The 24,092-nt window shown below is 41.3% G+C and overlaps 1 pseudogene; it reads right to left on the bottom strand.

Moving 5' to 3' along the window:
• Positions 1 to 2,386: 2,386 nt before the first annotated feature.
• Positions 2,387 to 8,564, bottom strand: LOC108394646 (amine sulfotransferase-like; annotated as a pseudogene).
• Between the last annotated feature and the right edge of the window lie 15,528 nt (positions 8,565 to 24,092).

The following is a 24,092-nucleotide window of genomic DNA, read 5'->3' as shown; positions in this document are numbered from 1 at the left end:
CCAAGTCGGAAAAATCTCTAATCAAACTTTCAACCAGCTTTTACTCAGGAACTACCAGCTTTTAGCCACAGAAGATCCCTCACCCTCACATAACCTCCTCACCACACACTGAGATGGACTCCTCTCTCCACTGGAAACTGTTCCTGGAAACAATGGCCACAGACGCCTGGCTTCTGGCACCCGTATCCTCCTGGCACCACGATTAGAATCAACAAGTCCTTGACCTATGGTTACAGGGAACCTTCATTGATTTCCAACCTGAAGAAGTCCACATCTACTTGTCCTTACTGTGGGGAGTCCTATCAACCCTTTCCTCCCAATCCTTAAGCCCTCACTCCCTTCCCCACCCCCGTTCAGCAGGAAGCAGTCAGAGAGAAGCAATGTCCACGACCCCATAGAGGAGAAAGGGGGGAATGAAGGGCCCCCACCAGTAAGATGGCAAACTTCCAGCTTCTTTTCTGGGTCTTCGGTTCCCGATGGTGCCACCTGAATACCAATCACCTCTCTCCCCCCTCCCACTCCCAGCACCTAGCCGATAGCCACCAGCCCCGTAGAAGTGACACCTCAATCAGCTCATGCCCCTTCCTATATAACCCAGCACCTTTCCCTAATAAAGCGGAATTCTCCGGTGAATTGCTGCCGTGTGTCGCTCCTTTCCGTTCATACACAATTCAAAATTAAACGGTGCCCACCAGAACCGGTCAATTACAGCAGTAGATATATAGTTACGGTGATAAACTGTAATACACACACTCATGAATAATGAGGTTCAGACTTCCTGTCCTGTGCTGTCAGCACAAAGAAGGTCATGAAAGGCCAATGTTCCCTTGGCAAAAAAACATAAAATCAGCAAATCACAAAATTTGTATGTTTAAAATTTAACTTAGGTATCTGTAATAATAAGTACTAAATTAACTGAAATTCCATAGAGGAAAGAGCCCTTTGCAGGTGAAGCATTCTTGATTTTCTTTAATGGCACTTTTGCCAATTCTAGGCTTAGGCTAGAATCTGACAATTTAGGACAGAAGACTACAGAACTAAAAATCAACACCTCGACAGAGAAGAACTTCCAATTGAAGGGCTGAGGAGAAATATATAGAGGACTCTGATTGGCATGTGGATGAACCAGAGGTAGATTTTAATCTAATTAACAGGGTATATCAGCCCCAAACCAAGTAAATTCCTAAGTGGGAACAAAAAGTTAAGGGGAGAGTATTAAAAATTCTCAGTTTTACTGCAGGAGTGGTCATATCAATGCAAATGACATTCAAGAAGCTAACTTCAGTGAGAAGTGTGTGTGAATCTGCATAGTAAATATGAGGGAACATACATCACTACAGCATAGAAATTTGGCTCACTCATATTTTCCTTATTTACCAATTCAGCCACTCTTGTTCAGGTTTGTTAAAGACATAGGTGCACAGAAGGTTTTCTGTTTTCAAAGAATGTCCAAATGCAAGTACAGCAGTAATGACAGATGACAATAGCCATAGCATCTAGAACACAATAATCTGTGCTGGGGCTGAAGGGAAAGGGCACACCCCCTCTTCAGGTTGGCTCCGTGTTACAACCACTTCCGTTTTTTAAGAGAAGGTGAAAGATACACCGAAGAGACAAATGGATACAAAAAGTCAAGAAAATAAGTCAGTATTTTTGGTAATTGACATAGAGGCACCCAATGCGATAATTAAGGAAAAATCTGTATCTACAATTTGGTATTACACAATCTACTCATCCTCAGTTAAAAGATCATAAAATATAATTTGGAATGATTGCAAAAAATGAAAATTTAATAGGTTCTAATGTATGAGTTGTGTAACAATTCCATTCGATCTAAAATCTCACTGAACAGGACAGACAAAAGAGATATTCCCATAAATTTGTATAATATGAAATTCTAGAGTGATATAAGACATGTAATAATCACTCCTGATAACAAATGCATGCTGATATTCACTCTGATGAATGCTGATATTCAGAAAATTCTGTGGAAATACAAAAGTAGCCAGTGATGGATGAAAGATCCATCATTAACTCATCATCAGAACCGTGGCCATTTTCATGAAGGGAAAGGGTCTAACACTCAATGTACACCCAGTTTGTGGCAGGCACTGTGCTAGGCACTGGTAGATTTTTAGGGGCCATGCAAACACCTTTGGATTGTAGGTTACTCCTCTGATAACTTCAGGGACCAAATGATGCATTCTCAGGAAGAGCATGGAGCGTATCATGGAAAATCAACCATCTGGGAAGGGAAGGGGACAAGAAAGTTCCATTCGGGAAACTCTGGCAAGAAGAACAGAGAATGTTGGTTCATTTTCACCTCAGACTAAAACAGACATTGCTGAACTTTTCACCTTTGTGAAGGAAACACCCATGAATTCTTTTAGCGTGGTCGTGCTTTTAGTGAATTTTCAAAATTAGCAAGTGGGTGACCCTTCATGTTCTCAAGCGTGGCCTGCCTCACAACAACATCCATGTCCTCCTCCCTCAGCTCCTTCCCCAAATATTTGCTGACTTTCAAGATAGCAGTTCTAAGATCCTGAAATAAATCATAGACTGGTACATTATGCAAATTACTACAAACTAAATGTATATAATTGTCACATCATGGAACAAAAATGTAGCTGCTTAGTCTGGTTATTAATTCAGAATTACACAGTGAGAAGAGATTTCCCTATTCCTTCTTGGTAAACTAATGTTCTTCCATCTTGAGTTTTATTCCTCACTTTTGTTTATTTCTGAAGTGGTCATATTTCACTTAATCTGTGTTCAGTAGGCAAAGTTTGTGAGAATAGCTACTACATATCAGACATAATCCTAGGTGATGGGGCAAGTGAAAAGAGGGATAGAATGGAATCAGAGCTAGGAATTGAATATAAAGTTTTATGCAGAGAGAGTTAAGTAGGAAACAGTTTTCAGAGAAAGTTTCAAGGAAGAAGAGAATTTGTTCCAGTTCTTAAATGGAAATAGGCTTTTCTAGGAAGACAAAGCAGAATTTCTCTGTTCTTGACAAGTGGAACAGTATATGTAATAAGGCAGTTGCCTGGAACGTGTGAGAGGTCACAAACATGTTGGATGTTCAATTTTCCTGCTGGTAGCTGGGAACAAGCCTGGGATGATAAGAACAAAACTGACTGGAGGCACTGGAGGAAGCTCTATTGTGAGGAGGGCTTCAAAGCCAGCCAGATACTGAAATCATTCTTGGCAGCTGATTTAGACTCAACAGTAGAGCCTAGCCTTCTATCATCACCTAGGGATGGACTTTACCCAAAGCCAGTGATGAACATTCAGCTGGTGCAGCTGTTAGCTGTTGCCTGCATTTCTGCTCTTCCTCTTCTTTCTTGCTAAAAGATCCCTTGTAGTGTCCTCACTTTTGACATTGAATGCATTTTTGACGTTGAAACAGAGAGAAGAAGTCAAATAGAAGTTCCTAAGATTGACTTTCCTCCTGGGGTAAAGCTGGGAACAGAGCAAGGGAAAAAGTCCTTTATGTCCCATTTCTTTCTATTTCCACTTTAGGTGCTATTATTCCCAGGAGGACATGAGAATGGAGCCATGGTACCACCTTGAAACTATGAGGGTGAGCAGCAATATTACACCAAAGATGATAAAAGAGAAAATAGAAAAATTTTGGAATATTCATGATGTCTTTTAGCTGCCATACCCACCCTGTACAGTCAGCCCCTAGATTTCATCAACAAAAAACAGAAGTCCTTATGCTTCAAACCAGTTACAATTGAATGATATTGGGAGCTGCGTTCTTCCTAATGAAACACAGACATTTTGTTTTAAATATTCCTATCAGGACTACTCTACATAAGGGACAAAGGATTAAATTTCACAACAAATGCATCCAAGTGTGATAAATTAAATCCAGAATGATAGAAGGATGAATACTGCAGAAATAGAATGAATAAAGCATGACTGAGAGAGAAAAATTCTGGTTCAAAATAACCAAGCATATACAGGCTCTCATATGCCTTCAAATCACACATATTATTTTTCGAAAGGAAATTTAAGTCCATAACTATAAATGAAAACCTAGTGAATAGAATATGGAAATGATAGAGCAAAAATTCTCCTGTAACACTGCCTCTTAGATCTCTAATTCCATATTGTCATTTGAGAATTCTAGACACGAATCATCAATTCATTACGTCAGGCTGGATTGCCCCTTGGGTTAAATCAGAAATATAATTTCTTCTCCCCTTTATCATGTCCTCATACATTATGAACTGAATGTTGAAGTGACTTTTGTGCTCATACCAACCTTTGATATGGTCAGACCAAAGGCTTCCAAATACTGTAGGAAGATAGACAAGAATTTAGGCAAATATGTTGAACAGGTTGGGAAATAAGCTATAGCCTTCTTATGAGGTGTAGGAATGCTTAGTAACAAAATAAGGAAAAGGAACTCTTGTTAGAGTTCAGATTGTTCCCTTTCATGTGATCAAGAGGAAATCATTCTGCTGTCACCAGAAAACTATCACATGCATTAAAGAATATTTTTTCTCTCAAACATATATTACATAAAAATAAAAGCATTTTTAAGTTGGATTCAGTTGGAAAAAATTAAACAACAATCAGGAAGAAATCCTCTCTGACCTACTCCTCCCACTGACCCCAAGGATGCATAGAGCTGCTCCCCTCAATGGACACTGTAGGCTCCCTGAGCAGTCCCCTCAGCTCTGCACAGAGGTGCAGAAGCTAAGCTTACTTCTGTGCCAGCCCATCATCTCTATCTCAGCAGGCCTTGCTCCTGCTCAACAAGCTACACTGACTTCTCAGAAAACTATGTGGAACAGAGCTTTGTCCCATAGAAGGTTCTGGAAGTTTTCACATGCACTATGTTCTGCCAAAGCCCCAACCTACTGTGATCTACACTGAGCTCCCTTCTCAGCTGAGCTGGAACAGAACTTCTGAGTTCCTAACCTGTTCATGCTCCTTTCATGGTTAAATGTAAATATTCCCTTGCACTGTGAGTTTATGATCTTGACAATATGTTCAGTTTGGGTGACAGTGAGTAGAATTTGTATGAATAGCAGGACATTGTCATCAAGGTGACCCCATCCATAGCATGATAAATTGCCCACTGAACCCATTCTACTCCATTTCATGAGTTTTTTCCCTCTGCCAAATTCGCTAAGCTGAAAAACATCCCACAGGTCTGAACTTCCACTAGTTTATAAACTCAGTTACCTTTTCCTTCTAAAAAGTGTTCCATGAATTCCTCCATATTGGCTGATGGTTCCAGTGCTCTCATTCATGTTTGAAAAATGAAAAAATGAGCACATAACATCTTTAGAGTTCCTGTACACATAAATAATCTGCAGGAAAAGGAGGGAATCATTGTTTGTGTTGCTTTCATTCCATCATCATTTCCCACAAAGGCCCTTCAGTTGGATGGGACCCACTGTTAGTATCGATAACCTCCCAACCATGTTGTACATGCTGAGCTGTCACCTTTGTATTCATGTTTCTCATTCCCTCAATGCCTCTCCCTCCCTGCTTGGCCTAGACTGCCAATCACACTTCAAGACCCACCTCAGGATATAAGTCTTCTTAACTTCCCAGTTGGAGAGAGCAACATCATTCATTTCCCCTGCAATGAGTAGCTAATGCAGGTGAAAATGCTTCAAAAGTACAGAATTTCATGAGAACTGGAAAACCTTACTAAAACATATCAGTACAAAAATAAAACTCAAAATGTGTTTTTCTTATCCGTCAGTGTATACTCTACATCTTCCTTAATGACAGAAGAAAATGAAACTGCTTGGCTCACGCAGGTTATTTTTCAAGTATTTTTTACATGGAAGGAATAGAAAGTTCACTTAAAACATTGTTTATGATAATTAACTAGAAGAAATAATTCCTTAACAACAGGTATACAAGCTAATCTTACAGGTATACAAAATGTCATTCATATCTGTCCAGCCCATATTTAAGGGCCTTTTTCTCTGTGTGTACAGAATATTCAGGGTCACTCGGTGAACCGCATGCCTTGCATCTTTATTGAGAATTGACATATGTATCTGCTGTTTTGCCTCTTGGTGAACATCTGGTTCATGTAAAGAGAATGTTTCATCCACCTGCCCCCTGCATGTGCAGTGCCCAGAGACAACCTTTTATGACGGGAAATGATCTGATGGATTCTTGGTATTTCTGTGCTCCTCTAGTCCCTCAGTGACCCACACTGCCCAGAAAAGAGTGCCCTGCAGCCATGGCACTTGTCTGATAACAACAAAGTGTTTATTATATCAAATAAGTATCAATGATTATTGATATTTCTGTAAAGAAATGAATGGCACTTCTACAAAGAATGATACATGAAGGAAAGAAGTCACTTTCAGTCACTTGCTGTGACGCTTCATTTTTCTAACTATGATTTGAGAATTACTGCTTGTCATACATCTGTTTGCTTATATCAAAGTGACAGTGGCATCTCAGTGTAAAAGGTCATGCCTCTTTCGGTAGACTATCATGCAAGTTATTAGTATAGGAAAACTCAGAAGTTCATATCATCTTAATTAAAATGAGAAGCTACCATATACATTTTATTTAAAGCTGTACTTTTAGATAGTATTACTATGTAATTATGTGCAGAGGGAGAGGAGGAGAAGGCCAGGTAGACACTTCCAGGATCAGCACTTAGAGGTTAGACAGATAAGGAGAAGCCAGAAAGAGGAAGCAACAGTATCTCACATGCCCATTGTACCATTAGAGAAAACCCTAAATAATGCAGGTATTGATTTTTCTAACAAAACTCAAAGGCTTAATATTAGAGTCAACAAGTTAGGTTAACTCAGTACCTCAATGTCATGACAACTTGTTTAAGTGGCAATGACAATGATAAGGAAACAAAAAGAAATTGATGATGAATTGGTAAAAGGAAATTATTGCTCACACCAAATCTCTGAGGAGAGAACAAAGTTTCCAAGAGCACTAGTGACATTTTGAACCAATTAGTTCTCTTTGGCAGGGGCTGCTCTGGGCACAGAAGTGTATCTAAGAGCATCCCAGACTCATGGGCCTCCAAACCAGCAGCACCACCAGAGCCCCAGCCAAAAGTAACTCTAGATGGCTCCAAATGCCTTGTGGAGTCAAAATCACCACCATCTAAGGCACACTGGGGTTGATTAAAACAGACTCTGACCATGAGTGGAGGGACTGATCTCTAATAGGAGTGGACACAGTCTACACTCCGCAATTTTTCTCTTAAGGAGGGAGGTCACTGAGGGGGACACCAGTGAGGGTAGCTTTCTGAATTGCAGGTCATTACCTGGGGCTGGTAGAGTCATGGGACAGAATGTTGTTGAGGGTTCCAAAGAGGAAAGAAAGTATCATGTATTCATTTTGCAAACCAAGAAAGCAAATTATTTAATGTAGCAGAATTTGATAACTTTGGCCATAAATTTAAAAACCAGGTACAACTTTAGGTATTTATGTTTTATCCTAGTCACTCAGATCTCTGAGCAAGGTAGGAATGTATTCCAATTATGTTGTAAGTGCTAGCTGATTGTTACAGCGATAGATGGAACATGTGGCTTTAGAAAGAAGAGAATATTTTGCTAAAATACAGTGGAAAAGTGAAACTCTTTTCTCCAGGTCCTTCTTCGAATTTGGGCCCCGGTGCCTTGTTGGCCTCTCCTTGTCTCGACCTGCTGGAAGGCCATGCACATGAACTTTGAAATTATCCCATGAGTAATGGGAGCTAAAATTGAGAGTGACGTAACTAATCAACAGCTGAAATTTTCAGTACATGGAGCTGATTGATCCAGGAAGGATGGATGAGAGGGACAGAGAATCATCCTGTAGAGAACACTGACAGGTTCTGAAGATGCTTTGATTCTCATGGAAGTTGAGCTTTGACGAAGAATGGGAAATGAGCTGGGAGTATCCAGGAAAGCAGGGAGGCTGTAGAGGGAAAGGGGAAGGAAATTCCTAGTAGTTTATGTGTATACTTAGTGTGAGTTAATTTATTTTATATTACATATGTATTATATATGCTATTATAATACATTCTTTAATCTGAAATATGTGAATGTGTATATATGCTTTACTTTGAAATGATCTGTATTATTCTATGAAGGAAAAATGACAAAATGAAAATAAAATTAAATATTATAAATAAGAATGCGAATGCTATTGATAATTACATTATGTGAAATACCACGTTAGCTAACAACTAGATAGATGTTGTATCAGTGTAATCAGAAATGAAATAACAAAAAGAGCAATCTTTCAGCAGGTATAGTCTCTTTCCTCCTTTGGCTTTTTTATTCTTCAGCCTTCTGGGAGCTAAGTAGTATGGAATGTGACTACAGAACAGTCGAGGAGATGGTATTTTGTCAAAGTGTCATCCTATAAGATTGTATTCAAGAAAGGGGATTCGATCAACTGTCTCCACATTCGCCATTCATCTGTGATACTCTTCAAAACAAATCAGGCTTAGAAACTGCTGAGCTCAGATGGTTCCTGTGAAAGAAATAATTTTATTTTCAACTTCAGAAAGTTCTCAAAATGTTCAAAACTATAGCATCAGTGTTTAAGTTATGTAAGTTATGTTATTCAACTTGGGATAATTATAATGTAGTCTGCATGGAATCTTTTACATATGTAAAAGGCAATAAAGGTAAAAGACAATAAAGACTGCTTTTGTTTTCCTTTTGAGACAGTGTGGGGAAGTTGGGATTCCTATGGTCAGGATCCTCACTGAACTTGATTATGTTAACTAGCCTGTTGCCAGGCTACTGTTTCCACACCTTTAGGCAACAAGCTATTATTGCACTATATAGAGAGCCTGGCCCAGTGCTCTGGGCAGAGGCAGAGATGCTAGTGCTCCACCTACCACCAGGAGAACAAGCCGGGTAATAAACCCTTTCACCCCATAGAACGTTTGTTGTCATTTTCTTTGGTCACATTGAATTCATAGCAAACTTGCCCAGGTCTGAAAACCATTGGCAAGACAATTGGAGAATTTGGCAGGGTTCATTGTTGACCAAGGAAAAAGGCTCCTTTTTTGGGAGGGGTGCTTCAGCGGGCTGCCCCTGTGAATGGCGAGATAGTGAATTGTCCCCCAATGGGTATGTGGTCAGAGGTGGCTTGCCTCCTAGAGGACTGTGCCCCACCCCAGGACTGGAGGCAAGTGAAGGTGATACCCGAGGCAGTACAGATAGCCCTTGGTATAGTAAGTAGGTCTTTTGAGAGACAGAGTGCCCATGAGGCAGCGGGGACTGTGGGTTGACTTTTTCTCACAGTATTAAAAAAGTCTACAGAAGAGAAGGCCATGCTCCTGAAAAGACCCAAGAAATGGCATAACGAGAATGTGAGCTGCAAACTTCTGTGGATTCCCTGAAGAAGGAAAAGGCACTGATGTGAGAGGAGGCAGCATGAGAGCACCGGCAGCAAGGTGCCATTGAAGAGGTAAAAGATTCCTTACAGAATGAGGTGGCATCACTGCCAGGTGCTCTGAAGGAGGAAAAGATCATCAAGGAAAAGGACAAACTCCAGAGGAAAGCACAGGCAGAGGTGGTATGAGAACGGCAGCTGCAAAGCTTTGAGATGAGGGTAAGAGAGCTGCTGAAGACTGAGCCAGCATTGATATGAGGCACGGCAGGGAAGGTAAAGGTTGTAGCAGAGGAGGCACTTGGGGGAGGGGAGAGAAATGTGCCATCAGCCCCAGAAATGGAAGAACTGGGGAGGGATGAAGGGGTGGTGCCGGAGGCACTGGCGCCTCCTGTATTGAAAGCATGCCCAGTGGTTGTAAAGAAAATAAAAACCCAGTACCTGAAAGTTCCCCAAGGAGAGGAGCAGCCCCCTCCCCAGGTCGAGGAGCACTCTATGGTCCACCCCTATCCTCAGGGTGAGCTGGTGGATTTGGGCTCCCAGTTTAGGCAGAAGCCCTCAGAGTCAATATCAGCTTGGCTCCTGCCTCTGTGGGACTTAGGGATGGATGGAATTGTTCTGTGAGGATCAGAGATGGGAAATCTGTCTTCTCTGACAGTGCAGCCCACCTTGAGGCAGTGATTACAAAATGCACATCAGACCCCAGGGAGTCATTCCCTCCTCGATTGGCTTATGGCTGCACTTCATGCTGTGTGGCCCAATCCGGGTGATCTGCCATCCTCTCCTGTTAGATGGCAGACATATGCTGAGCTCCAACAGGTGCTACAAGAGCTAGGCATAAGAAATACCATTTATAGTCCAGAGAATTATGGCCCAGATGAAGAGATTTCACTACTGAGATCAGAAATATTCTGCTTCAAACAGCTTCCACATTCTTCTTTGGGTCTCTAGTGGCCATTCTTTCCAATCGCTTAGGGCATCTAAAAAATGAGGTGACATGTACAGTAGCAGACTTAGGAGAGGCTGAAGCAATGAGAGCCCAGAAAGAAAGAAGATCTGCTAATCACAAGAAGAATTTAAAGCACCCCGTGAAGGATACAAGGACCCAGATGTGGGTTGATTTAATACAGGCTGAAGTAGATGGGAGGAAATTAAATGGGAAGTAAAATAGGATCTTACTACAGCTATGGCAACAACTGAAAACAAAGCAGCAGTTCCAGCAATTAAGACCAAAGAAGCAGAGGTCAGAGACAGAGCCACAAGTCCTGCCTGTTTGTTTGCAAGACTTCCTGCTGGAAAGCAAGCCAACCTTATTTGAGCCCACACAGGAAGATGATCGGGAAACACAGTTTGACTGAGGTAAAGATTGAGGTATCTTCCCTGAGGGACCAGGGGAGGCCTGGAGGCTACATGTTGAAATAGCTATTCATTGGTCCCCAGTGAACATACAACATGTCCTGAATCTGGTGGACACAGGGGCTGTATGTTCACTGATTCCTGGTAACCCTGAGTGGTTCTCCAGGACCCCCACTTTCATAGTTGGATATGGGGGGAAGGCTATCAGAGTATAAAAAGCCCAAATCCTTTTGGGAATATGGTGTCTACCCCCAAAAGAGTATATTGTGTATGTATCTCCTATCCCTGGGTACATTTTGGGGATTAATATCCTGCAGGGTCTGTGGTTGCAGACCACTTCAGGTGAGTTCAGACTGAGAGTATGTGTGGAGAAGGCAGTTCTGAGGGGACATGCTAGCCACTCATCCATAGCTTTGCCTGTGCCTTGGTGGGTGACTAATACCAAACAATAAACACTGCCTAGAGGGCATAAAGAGATTGGAGAAACTCTCCAGGAACTGGAAAAGGTGGGTATTATGAACCCACCCATAGTCCTTTCAATTCCCCTGCGTGGCCTGTAAAAACACCAGATGGCTCCTGGTGTGTGACTGTGGATTACAGAGAACTAAATAAAGTCATACCCCCTATGCATGCTGCTGTTCCCTCTATTACAGACTTGATGGATACCCTCAGCCATGAACTAGGAACATACCATTATGTGGTAGATCTTGCTAATGCCTTCTTTTCCATTGACACAGAGCAAGAAAGTCAGGAACAGTTTGCCTTCACATGGGAAGGACAGCAGTGGACTTTCACTATCCTTCCACAGGGATATTTCCATAGTCCCATAGTCTGTCATGGACTTGTAGCACAGGACTTGGCTGCATGGGAGAAACTGCCAATGGTGCAGCTGTACCATTATATTGATGATGTCATCCTCACATCCAATGTTCTTTCAGATCTAGAAGGTGCATCACTTAGGCTGCTGCGACTCTACAGGAGAAAGGATGAGCTGTGAACAGTACCAAGGTTCAGGGACCTGGTTTGTATATCAAATTCTTGGGGGTTGTCTGGTCAGGTAAGACCAAAGTTATACCAGAAGCAGTTATAGATAAAGTTCAGGCCATTCCTACTCCTACAACTGTAGAATTGTTACAGGAGTTTTTGGGTCTTCTAGGCGACTAGAGAGTGTTTATCCTGCACTAGGCACAAATTCTAAAGCCCTTGTACCGGTTGGTACAAGGGCTTCAGGTGGGACTTGGACAAGACATGTGCATCTCCCTTTACTGCAGCGAAATGGGCAGTCAAGGCCGTGTAGGCCTTGAGTGTGATGGACCCATCAAGGTCCTGTGAGCTGGATGTTCATGTGACTGAAGATGGTTATGGCTGGGGTCTCTGGCAGCGGCTTGAACAAACTTGCCTACCTATTGGATTCTGGTCACAACTCTGGAAAGGGGCAGAGGTGTGATACACTTTGATAGAAAAACAACTGGCTGCCATCTATCACACTTGCTGGCTACAGAACCTATCACTGGAATGGCCCAGATAAAGGTAATAACCACCTATCCCATCTTGGGGTGGGTACGAGACTGGATCCAAAAGCCAAGGAGTGGTGTGGCAAAAACGCCCATACTGGCCAAGTGGGGTGCTTACCTACAGCAGCGTAGTGCCCTCTCTAGTAGCCCCTTGAGTGAAGAACTCCAATGTTTACAGGGGCCAGTGACATAACTTTTGGCTCACGAGTTGTTGTAACTACAAGTTAGGTGAGGAAAAATTATTTTCTGGAATGAGTGATATATTTAAATACACCTAATTACTCTTATACAATATACCAGGAGTTCTTTTCTGAAACTTTTCACAAGTATAACTGCCAATATCTTCTCGGGACTAAACTGCCTTATAAATATCATAATGATCACCATCTCTAACAGACCAATCAGCAATATCATTCTGTCTAAGTTTTCCTCTATCATGTGTCTATACATTTCTTCTGTAGTATGTGCATACATAAGTGCCATTATTGCAAATAAAAAAAGATACTATTATTTAGTGGGCTTCAGTTTTCCGTGTTTGACATGCAGACATTAAAACACTCAGTAATAAAATCGAGCATTATTCCTTTTGACAGCACTTTTTAGGTAAGTATATATCAGGTAAATCAGCCAAATTAGTCAAATATTTTCTTTGATGAGGAGAAGAAATTCTACTGATATGTTCCAGGGGCCCTCTGGAAAATATCAGAGTTAATTGAGAGGTAAAAATACCTTTTTAAATTTTGGTTTTGGGAAGCTGTCAAAAGTTTTTAAGGCACTTGCCTAAATAGAATTATAGTTATTAAATAACACTTATTATTTAACTGGAATGATAATAAGAAAGTTTAAAAGCAAATGCAGGTTACATAGTTGTTAACACTTAGCTTAGTCTTTTTAATATTAAGATCTTATTTTCTTAAATACTCAGACAATTCATTAAGACTTTAAGCAAAAGAAACTTAATAAAATTAGAGAACCCTTTGCAATCTTTCAATATTAAGAGCAGACTAACAGTTAAAGAATACTTTGTCTTTCCAACGGAAAACAAAAGTCCAATTTTGCTGTGTTCTCAATATTTAGACTCACTTGCTTTAATTTCACATAGCATGATTATATCTGTAAGAATATAGTAATTTATTCTTCATTTGCTCCATGGTCCCAAGCAGATAAGCTGGTGAGAACTATGCTTGGGCTTGCCTGGGGCTTGACAGGGTTTATCCCGCCTTACCTCTAAACATCTTGACCCTCTCCCAAAGCAACAGGCTGAGCAGATCTGCCACAACAAAAGGCACTACACTGCTCTCTCTCTGTCTCTGTCTCTCTGTCTCCCTTTAAATAAATAGCTGTACTTTAGAACAATTAACTTTCTTTTACTCTCAACAAAACGAATTTCCATTCTTTATACTTTCTCTTATTAAAACACACATCTTTAACATACCAAAAATATTTTCCTCATTATATTAAGTAGTTTTCATTAGAACTAAAACCATTTGATACTTTAACCTTCAGTGAACACTGAAAAATAGGCCACTGTAAACTGTTACACCAGCAGTCTTCAGATTGACACATTTATGAACATATTTTATCGTTTTTGGAAATGTGCCTTATAGCACAATTTCTCATTAAGTACAAAATATGACTATATAACTTAGCAAACTTTAAGAACTTTGGTTATCACAAAAATTCTCAGGCTGTTTGCAGATATATACATTGTTATAGATTAATACAGTATTATTATTAAAAAGTTTATTTGCTATACTTGTTTACTTATTTTTAGCAACCATGCTAAATTACTTATAAAACTTTCACCACACATCAAAGTCAAGCCTTTCTTTAAGCATTTTCTTGAAATATTTGATAGGTAACATTAACTCAAATGACTTTAAGTAAACTTTGGCAGCTAATAACTATAAGGACATGTCCATTTCAGTTAAGCTTAAATTAGCATTAATGCATAGTACTTTTTTATTAGCTTTTCTGGAAGTTTTAGAACACCCAATTTTCACAAGCACTTGTTTTTAAATCAATTTTATTAATACCTTCCAGAGGTAGAAAATATTTTTTTGTTACACACTTAGACACACAAACATACAGACGGAGACATAATGACTACAGTTAGCAACACTTTTCATATAAATACATATACACAGACAAACTGACATAAAGATTTGAGTTTCTAATATTCAATGGTCTTCTTACTTCTTAGTTTATTTGATTAAAAGTACTTTAGTTTTCAAGAATACACTCTAAAGGCAAGCAGTTTACATAACTGGGTTAAGGTTTAGATGGCCCCAGACTAACAGGGCCAATGAAGGCTCTGAACTGATAGGGACTGTGTGTGTCCAGGGGGCTGGAAATGAGAAGCAAGTACAATTCTAGCTACAGTTATTTAAAGCCAGGCTCTATTGCAGAAGATAAATTTCTTCTATCTCAGGGAGTTTAGTTTAAGACTTCTCAATTCTCAAAGATAATGATGAACTTAATAAATAGAATAGATGTTCACTAAAAGAATTTGGAAAACTAGCTCCATATTGTAGTAGTTCATGGAACTTTTAACTATTTTCTTCCCTTGTGGCAAAATATATTTAGCTGCATAACATTATATTGCATACTTCTTTTAGGGGCCAAGCCTCTCTAATCAGAGAGTTTGTACTGGGGCCAGGTTTGTGTGCAGAAGATAAGATACTTCTTTTTAGAGTATAGGGATCGAATTGCTCTCAGTTAGTTTTCCTAGTTTTTTCTGCCTGAGCTATAGTCATTCCTCAAGAGGGCCCTGCCTGTCTGATAAATGCAGGGACTGTGTGACTTTTCGCTACTAGAGCCTTGATCTGAGTCACAAGCTTGTTTGGCTTCTCTGGGGCTGCTGAGGAGGAAATGCTTAGCTCTAGGATGACTGCCTCTAAGGAAAGCAGTTAATAGAATAGAGCTATTTACATGTTGATCTGAGGATTCAGCTTAATCACAGGCTCTATTTACATTACACAGGAGGAAGTAATGCAGGCCTAAGAGGACTGCTTTGAATGGGGAGCAAGGTGAAAAAGCAATCTTTAAGGTCAATGACAGCCATATTCCAGTCTTTTGGAATCATAGCCGGAAAAGGGAGGCCTTGTTGTAAAGGTCCCATAGGTTTAAGAACTGCATTAATTTGCTTTAAGTCATGTAAGAGTCTCTAATTAAGGTCCACAGGCCAAATGTGTCCACCAGAACCTTTTTTGGACCATGGGTAGAATAATAAGATTGAAGTCCCTTTCCTACCTCATTCCACAATTCTATGTCTACTGTCCCTTCTTCCGGGAAATAAGGGCACACTTTCTCAATAAAATCTAAAAATCTTTCTAATTGGGGTTTCCCTACTTTAATTCCTCTGGTGGCTAACAACCTCTTTAGCCCACAAACATATAACTGCTCCCCGCCTGTCCCGTATTGGACTCCCAGAAAAATTCACTTAGCACGTCCATGTTTCTTGCGCACTTCTTCTCTCGCGTGTCTTCTCTGGTTACCCTGGCCAAGGTTTTCTCTTCTCCATTGGCCTCGTGGTGGCCCTCACCTTCTCCCTCTCCTTCAGGTCCCTGTTCGGGCGCCACTTGACGCGATCCAGCCGCGCCTAGTCGAGCAGGTCCTGAAGTGTGGAAGGGGGGCAAAGGAAAGAAAGAAAGACAGAAGGAGCTGGGAGGGCTGACACTCCCGTGCGTCGCCAGCAAAAGTTTAATGAAGGTTCAGGGTTTATGTAATGTAGTGGGGTTACATGATTCCAGGACATAGCATTATCCAATAGACAGTCAAGCAGTATTGACGTCAGCGGTAGCCGGGCAAAGGTAGGCTCAGCAGGGTTCTAGTTAGTTGCTCATGGAATGCGTAAACAGAATGTTCTTTGTTCTCTATTCCCACCACATTGGCAAGTGGGGGAAGGGCATAGCCCACTCCCCACACATGGGAGGATTGACTATTTCTTTGACATATCTTCTTGTAGAGTACCTTAAACATGTATAGGTTTTAAACTACTAACTAACTTGCCCACACATATTAACATAATAGGAATACGGTGACATAAACTAAGCAAATCTATAATTACCAGCCATCTCCAATGAAGCCAAGAAAACCAGGTAGGCACCCTAAGCATTTGTGAGAATTTGTCTATGATATGATGGATATTGTCCAACTATACTTGAACAGTCTAGAGAAATCAGACAAATTAAAGCAACTCATTTCTGGGATCTGTTCACATCCCATATGTTCTTTTAACCGTAGATAGTCTATAGTCATAAGATTTTGGAGCACTACAACTTGCACCCCTCCCAACTCCTGGTTGAGTTCCAACAGTACAGATCCACTTAAATTCATTGTCTCACTGTATGCACATGCCAGCCTAGACATCTCCCTCCTAATTCCAGTGGCAAGTTCAGGAAACGGTGGGATGGACGCAGCCACAACCGCAGCATAGCCCGGATCCCTGTGGAGGCTTTTTGATGATCATCCCCCGGCACGACTCCTCCAGAGAGTGCTGATGCCGGAAGTTCCTCCTCATATCATATCTTAGTTCATTTTCTGGGTAGCCAAGCTAGGCCTTGATCTTCTGCATAAAAACAAACAGAACCTTTTCCCACACTTTGACATGCCCTCTATACCACTGTGCGGAACTCATTGGAGGTCAGTACACAGGAACTGCGTTTTTTTTTTTTTATTAAGAGAAAGGAATATTATCAGAAAAGAGTACCTCCATAGCCGATCATCTGACACCCTTTAAGTGATCAAAATTAAGGAATATATAAAGCATGCATTAATCTTTGATTTACCAATAGTTTTATACTATCAAGGAGTAATCTCCATTTTCTTTTTTTTCCTTTTTTTTAATCTTTAATCTACACTTACATGAAGAATACTATGTTTACTATGCTCTCCCCTATACCAAGTCCTCCCTAAAAACCACATTACAGTCACTGTCCATCAGCATAGCAAAATGTTGTAGAATCACTACTTGTCCTCTCTGTGTTGTACAGCCCTCCTCCCCTTTCTCCCTTCCCTCCCATGCATGCTAATCTTAATACCCCCTTTCTTCTTCCCTCCCCTTTATTATGTTGAGGTACTTCCCCTCTATTCCCATTTTGCTGAGAGTTTTTAACATGAATGGATGTTGAATTTTGTCAAATGCTTTTTCAGCATTTATGGAGATGATCATGTTGTTTTTGTCTTTCTTTTTGTTGATGTGGTGGATGATGTTGATGTATTTTCGAATGTTGTACCATCCTTGCATCCCTGGGATGAATCCCACTTGTTCATGGTGTATGATCCTGTTGATATACTATTGAATTCTGTTTCATAATATTATATTGAGTATTTTTGCATCTACATTCATCACAGATATTGGTCTGTAATTTTTTTTTTTGGTGGGGTCTTCGCCTGGTTTTGGTATTAGGGTGAACTCTTCATAGAATGAGTTTGGGAGTATTCCCTCCTCTTGTATTTTTTGGAACACTTTAACGAGAATGGGTATTATGCCTTCTCTGAGTGTCTGATAAAATTCCGAGGCAAATCCATCCGGCTCCGGGGTTTTGTTCTTGGGTAGTTTCTTGATTACCGTTTCAATTTCTTTGCTCATAATTGGTTTGTTTAACTTTTGTGTTTCTTCCTTGGTCAGTCTTGAGAGGTCGTATTTTTCTAGGAAGTTATCCATTTCTTCTAGGTATTCCAGCTTGTTGGCATATAGGTTTTCATAGTAGTCTTTAATAATTCTTTGTATTTCTGTGGAGTCTGTCATGAATATTCCATTCTCATTTCTGATGCTGTTGATTTGTGTTGATTCTCTTTTTCTCTTAATAAGTTTGGCTAGAGGCTTATCTATTTTGTTTATTTTCTCAAAGAACCAGCTCTTGTTTTCATTGATTTTTTACTATTTTTTTATTCTTCTCAATTTTGTTTATTTCTTCTCTGATCTTTATTATGTCCCTCCTTCTGCTGACTTTAGGCCTCATTTGTCCTTCTTTTTCCAGTTTCAATAATTGTGATGTTAGACTATTCATTTGAGATTGTTCTTCTTTCTTCAAGTGTGCCTGGATCACTATATAATTTCCTCTTAAGTCTGCTTTCGCTTCATCCCACAGAAGTTGGGGCTTTGTGTTGTTGTTGTCATATTTTTCTATGTATTCCTTGATATCTATTTTGATTTGTTCATTGATCCATTGATAATTTAGAAATATGTTGTTAAGCCTCCATGTGTTTGTGAGCCTTTTTGTTTTCTTTGTAGAATTTATTTCTAGTTTTATACCTTTGTGGTCTGAAAAGTTTGTTGGTAGAATTTCAATATTTTGGAATTTACTGAGGCTCTTTTTGTGGGATAGTATGTGGTCTATTCTGGAGAATGTTCCATGTGCACTTGAGAAGAATGTATATCCTGTTGCTTTTGGATGTAGAGTTCTATAGATGTCTATTAGGTCCATTTGTTCTAGTGTGTTGTTCAGTGCCTGTGTGTCCTTACTTATTTTCTGCCCAGTGGATCTATCCTTTGGGGTGAGTGGTGTGTTGAAGTCTCCTAAAATGAATGCATTGCAGTCTATTTCCCTCTTTAGCTCTGTTAGTATTTGTTTCACAAATGCTGGTGCTCCTGTGTTGGGTGCATATATATTTAGAATGGTTATATCCTCTTGTTGGACTGACCCCTTTATCATTATGTAGTGTCCTTCTTTATCTCTTTTTACTTTCTGTGTTTTGAACTCTATTTTGTCTGATATTAGTACTGCAACCCTTGCTTTCTTTTCACTGTTGTTTGCTTGAAATATGTTTTTCCATCCCTTGACTTTTAGTCTGTGCCTATCTTAGGGTTTGAGGTGAGTTTCTTGTAACCAGCATATAGATGGGTCTTGAATATTTTATCCATTCTATTGCTCTGTGTCTTTTGATTGGTGCATTAAGTCCATTTACATTTAGGGTGACTATTGAGAGATATGTACTTATTGCCATTGCAGGCTTTAGATTCGTGGTTACCAAAGGTTCAAGGTTAGCCTCTTTAGTATCTTACTGCCTAACTTAGCTCGCTTATTGAGCTGTTATATACACTGTCTAAGATTCTTTTCTTCTCTCCCTTCTTATTCCTCCTCCTCCATTCTTCATATGTTGTGTGTTTTGTTCTGTGTTCTTTTTAGGAGTGCTCCCATCTAGAGCAGTCCCTGTAAGATGCCCTGTAGAGGTGGTTTGTGGGAATCAAATTCACTCAGCTTTTGCTTGTCTGGAAATTGTTTAATCCTGCCATCATATTTAAATGACATATTTAAATGACACATTTAAATGGATACAGTATCCTTGGTTCAAGGCCCTTCTGTTTCATCGCATTAAATATATTATGCCATTCTCTTCTGGCCTGTAGGGTTTCTGTCAAGAAGTCTGATGTTAGCCTGATGGGTTTTCATTTATAGGTGACCTTTTTCTCTAGCTGCCTTTAAAACTCTTTCCTTGTCCTTGATCCTTGCCATTTTAATTATTATGTGTCTTGGTGTTGTCCTCCTTGGATCCTTTCTGTTGGGGGTTCTGTGTATTTCCATGGTCTGTTCTATTATTTCCTCCCCCAGTTTGGGGAAGTTTTCAGCAATTATTTCTTCAAAGAGACTTTCTATCCCTTTTCCTCTTTCTTCTTCTTCTGGTCCCCCTATAATATGAATATTATTCCTTTTGGATTGGTCACATAATTCTCTTAGTGTTGTTTCATTCCTGGAGATCCTTTTATCTCTCTCTGTGTCAGCTTCTCTACGTTCCTGTTCTCTGGTTTCTATTCCTTCAGTGGCCTCTTGCATCTTATCCATTCTGCTTATAAATCCTTCCAGGGCTTGTCTCACTTCTGTGATCTCCTTTCTGACATCTGTGATCTCCCTCCGGAGTTCATCCCATTGCTCTTGCATTTTTCTCTGCATCTCACCCCATTGCTCTTGCATTTTTCTCTGCATCTCTGTCAGCATGTTCATGATTTTTATTTTGAATTCTTTTTCAGGAGGACTGGTTAGGTCTGTCTCCTTCTCAGGTGTTGTCTCTGTGATCTTTGTCTGCCTGTAGTTTTGCCTTTTCATGGTGATAGAGATAGTTTGCAAAGCTGGTACAAGTGACAGCTGGAGAGCTTTCCTTCTTGTTGGTTTGTGGCCTTCCTCTCCTGGGAGAATAGCGACCTCTAGTGGCTTATGTTTGGTGGCTGTGCATATACAGAGCTTCATCTACCTGCCCGGTTGGTTTGGAGTTTATCTCCGCTAATGCTGTGGGCATGTCCTGGCTGGGGCTGCTCCTCCAAATGGTGGAGCCCCGTTGGAGGGGGAGCGGCTGGGAGGCTATTTATCTCCATAAGGGGCCTCTGTGCTCCCTGTTGCCCAGGGGGTTAGAGTGCCCAGAGATCCCCACATTCCCTGCCTCTGGGCTAAGTGTCCTGTCCTGCCCCTTTAAGACTTCCAAAAAGCACTCTCCAAACCAAAACAACAACAGCAACAAAAAAGAAAAAAAAAAGGGAATAACATGCGATTTTCTTTGTCCTCAGGCGCCGGTCTCAGGCACCTGCTCACCAGTCTTGCTGCCCTGTTTCTCTAGTATTCGGGTCCCTGTCCCTTTAATGCTTCCAGAAAGCAATCACCAAAAAAAAAAAAAGGGAAAAACGCGTGATTTCTTTGTCCTCAATCGCTGGTCTCAGGCACCCGCTCACAGGTCTTGCTGCCCTGTTTCCCTAGTATTGGGGTCCCTGTCCCTTTAAGGCTTCCAGAAAGCACTCGCCAAAAAAAGAAACCACACCCATTTCTTTGTTCTCTGGCGTCAGCCTCAGGCACCTGCTCACCGGTCCTGCCACCCTGTTTCCCTAGTATCCAGGACCCCACGCATGCACTGTGTCTGTGCTGTGGTCCAGAATCCTGGGGCTGGGTGTTCAGCAGTCCTGGGCTCTCTCTCTCCCTCCTTGCTGACTTCTCTCCACCTGCCAGGGGCCGGGGTGAGAGGTGCTCAGGTCCCGCAGGGCCAGGGCTTGTATCTTACCCCCTTCGCGAGGTGCTGGGTTCTCGCAGGTGTGGATGTGGTCTGGATGTTGTCTTGTGTCCTCTGGTCTCTATTTTAGGAAGAATTGTCTTTGTTATATTTTCATAGATATATGTGGTTTTCAGAGGAGATTTCCACTGCTCTACTCACGCCGCCATCCTGGCTCCGCCTTCCCCAGCAATTGGTTTTTAGTTCTAATTTTTCTGCAGGCTTTTAAGCCTCATTTTCTCAGCCCAGGACCTGAGCATAGTCTGCATTTATAATTTTAATTGCTTTGAGCTAGGATTTTTTCCTTGTGATTTTTTCATTAAAGTCCTGAGTACTTTGTGAAGAACACAAATGGTTATGTTTTTATGCATTTGTCTGTATGGGCTTTGTGTGTACAAGTTGAAATGAGTCCTTCAGACTCTGAATAAGCCTGTGCTTAACAAAAAATACTGTTTTTCTCAGTCCTAATTTGTTTTTATGCAGCTGAGCATTACACTCAGGCTGGTTTATTTGAGTGTGAGAGGACCGGTGCTAAAGGTGTAGGGCCACTGAGGGCAGCTCCCTTGGGTGATGACTATGCACTTTATAACTTTTGTACAGTTAAACATTATAGAGAGGTAATTTGGAAATGCAGGCTGAGACTTGAGTTCAGCTAGGAGAGACAGGTAAGCACAGCAAAACAACTTAATGATTACCCAATAGAGAATAGAAAGGGCAACCTTTTGAGGAATGGTTTAGTCAGAGGGAGCAGCAGCAGAGAGCTTAATGCCCAGGATGAGAGATTCCATTCTGGGGAGGGCCAAGATCCATGGCATGGAGATGTTCAGAGTGTAATCGTCAGATGCAGAGGCAGAGAGGATTGTCGAGGTCTGGCTGGGACACCCAGTGGTTCCAAATCTGTACACCCTCCTCAGCCAGATCCTGAGGTCTGCCAAATGGTTCACTTGCCTTGGCTTAAAAGATACCTTCTTCGGCCTCCAGCTAGCCCTGATGCATTTCTTTGTACGGATTATGGGCCCACTGAGTGATGACTGTAACTTTGAGGGCAGTAGGAGTGATTACAACAACAATGTGGTGCCCAGTCCACTGAGGTTTGAGGGAGTCCCTTTTTCAATTTTTGACCCAGACTGAGTCCCCAGCCTGGAAGGAATGTACTGGGTCCCTAAGGAGATCAGGGCTCTTTCCATGATAGATTGCTGCAGCTTATTTAGGGTGGCTCCTAAGGCTTGGAGCTGTTCTCTAACTCTCTTATTTCCTATCTGGTGTAGGTTCCCTGGGAGGCTTCTTAGACATGGGAGAGGGTGTCTATACACTATTTCAAAAGGGGAAAAGATTTGAGTCCCATGTGTGCAGCAAGCATGCAGGAGAGCCAGGGGCAGTAGGTCTGGACATGGGAAGCTAGTTTCTTGGCAAAACTTAGCTAGGGTTCCTTTGAGGGTTCAATTCATTCACTCTACTTTCCCTGAAGTTTGTGGCCTGTATGCAGTGTGGAGGTTCCTGGTAATGTTGGGAAACTTAGTTAAAACTGGCACTGCATCTGCTGCAAAGGCAGGTTCATTGTCACTGTGAATTGTAGACGGTAGGCCAGTCTGGGGTACAATTTCTCTCAGGAGGACTTTAGCTATCTTCTGGCTTTGTTTTGTCCTAGTTGGGAAGGCTTCAACACCCCCAGAGTATGTACACACTATTACTAGAAGGTGTTTGAGTCCTCTGTTTGGCTGGACATCTGTGAAGTCTATCTCAAGGTTTTCAAAGGGGGCAACTCCTGCTTTTTGGACACCTGGCGGGGGTCACGGTGCTGATTAAGCATTATTTCTGGCACAAGTCATGCTCTGCTCACTTATTGCTCAGCTTAATAATGCTGGCAACTGGCTGATGTATTATTGCTTTTTGAGGAGGGTTTCTAGTGCAGTTTATCTTAAGTGTGTGAGCTAATGTTATTTGCTGACTAAATGCCTTCTGGTTGCAGTTGGGACAAAGATGTGTTTGTCAGGCAGCAACCATCATTTTTTTTTCTTTTTTAGTTAGTGTGCCTTCAGCCATCTTTTTCAGTCCAGTCCCTCTCTTTTTCAGTGTAGTTATAGAGGGGCCTCCACTGGGGGCGTTAGGGCCATGATGAGATAAGGAGATTTATCTGTTTTTTTATTGGCTGTTGTTTTAGCTGCCTTATCTGCCAGCTGGTTCCTCTGTGTTATAGGATGTTTACCTTTTGGTGTTCTTTGCAATGCACAATTGCTATGTTTTGGGAACCAGACAACCTTGAGGAATTTTAGTATTGTGCCAGCTGAGAGTTGTAGAGGAATCAGTGTCCCTGTGTGTTTAAGAAGAACACAACAGTATGGGGAACCTTGACATTTACTTTTTGTCCCAGGGTAAGTTTATCTGCTTTTTTAATGAGTAGAACTGTGGATGCGAGGGTGACCATCCTGCCTCAATTGGTTATTTTTTTTGACAGATATGCAACCAGCTGCTGCCAGGGCCTAACAGTTTATGTGAGAACTTCGAGGCCTACTTTTTCTTTCATGTATGAAGAGATTGAAGGGCTTTTTTGTATCTGGCAGGCCTAGGGCTGATGCCTGTTCTGAAGCAGCCTTTATTTCCATGAAGATAGCTCTTGCCTTTTCTGTTCAGACAGGGGTCTCTCAGTCTTGGCCCCCCAGGAGGCTGTAGAGTGGTTTTACTATTGCCAAGAATCCAGCAATCCAGATTCTTTAGAACCCGGCAGCCCCCAGGGACTCTTGTATGCCTTTCTTCATCTGGGGCTGAGGTGAGGAGATAATGACCTTTTCTTCTCTGGCCCTACTGCCCTTTCTCCCTGGGTGAGGAGGAAGCCCAAGTACCAGACTTGCTGCTGGTAGATTTGTGCCCTTTACTTTTTATGAGGATTGGTATCCTGAG

This window comes from Manis javanica, chromosome 13 (assembly GCF_040802235.1).
Source record: "Manis javanica isolate MJ-LG chromosome 13, MJ_LKY, whole genome shotgun sequence".
In the NCBI taxonomy this organism is placed as follows: Eukaryota; Metazoa; Chordata; class Mammalia; order Pholidota; family Manidae; genus Manis; species Manis javanica.
This window is presented reverse-complemented; position numbering and strand designations above follow the sequence as displayed.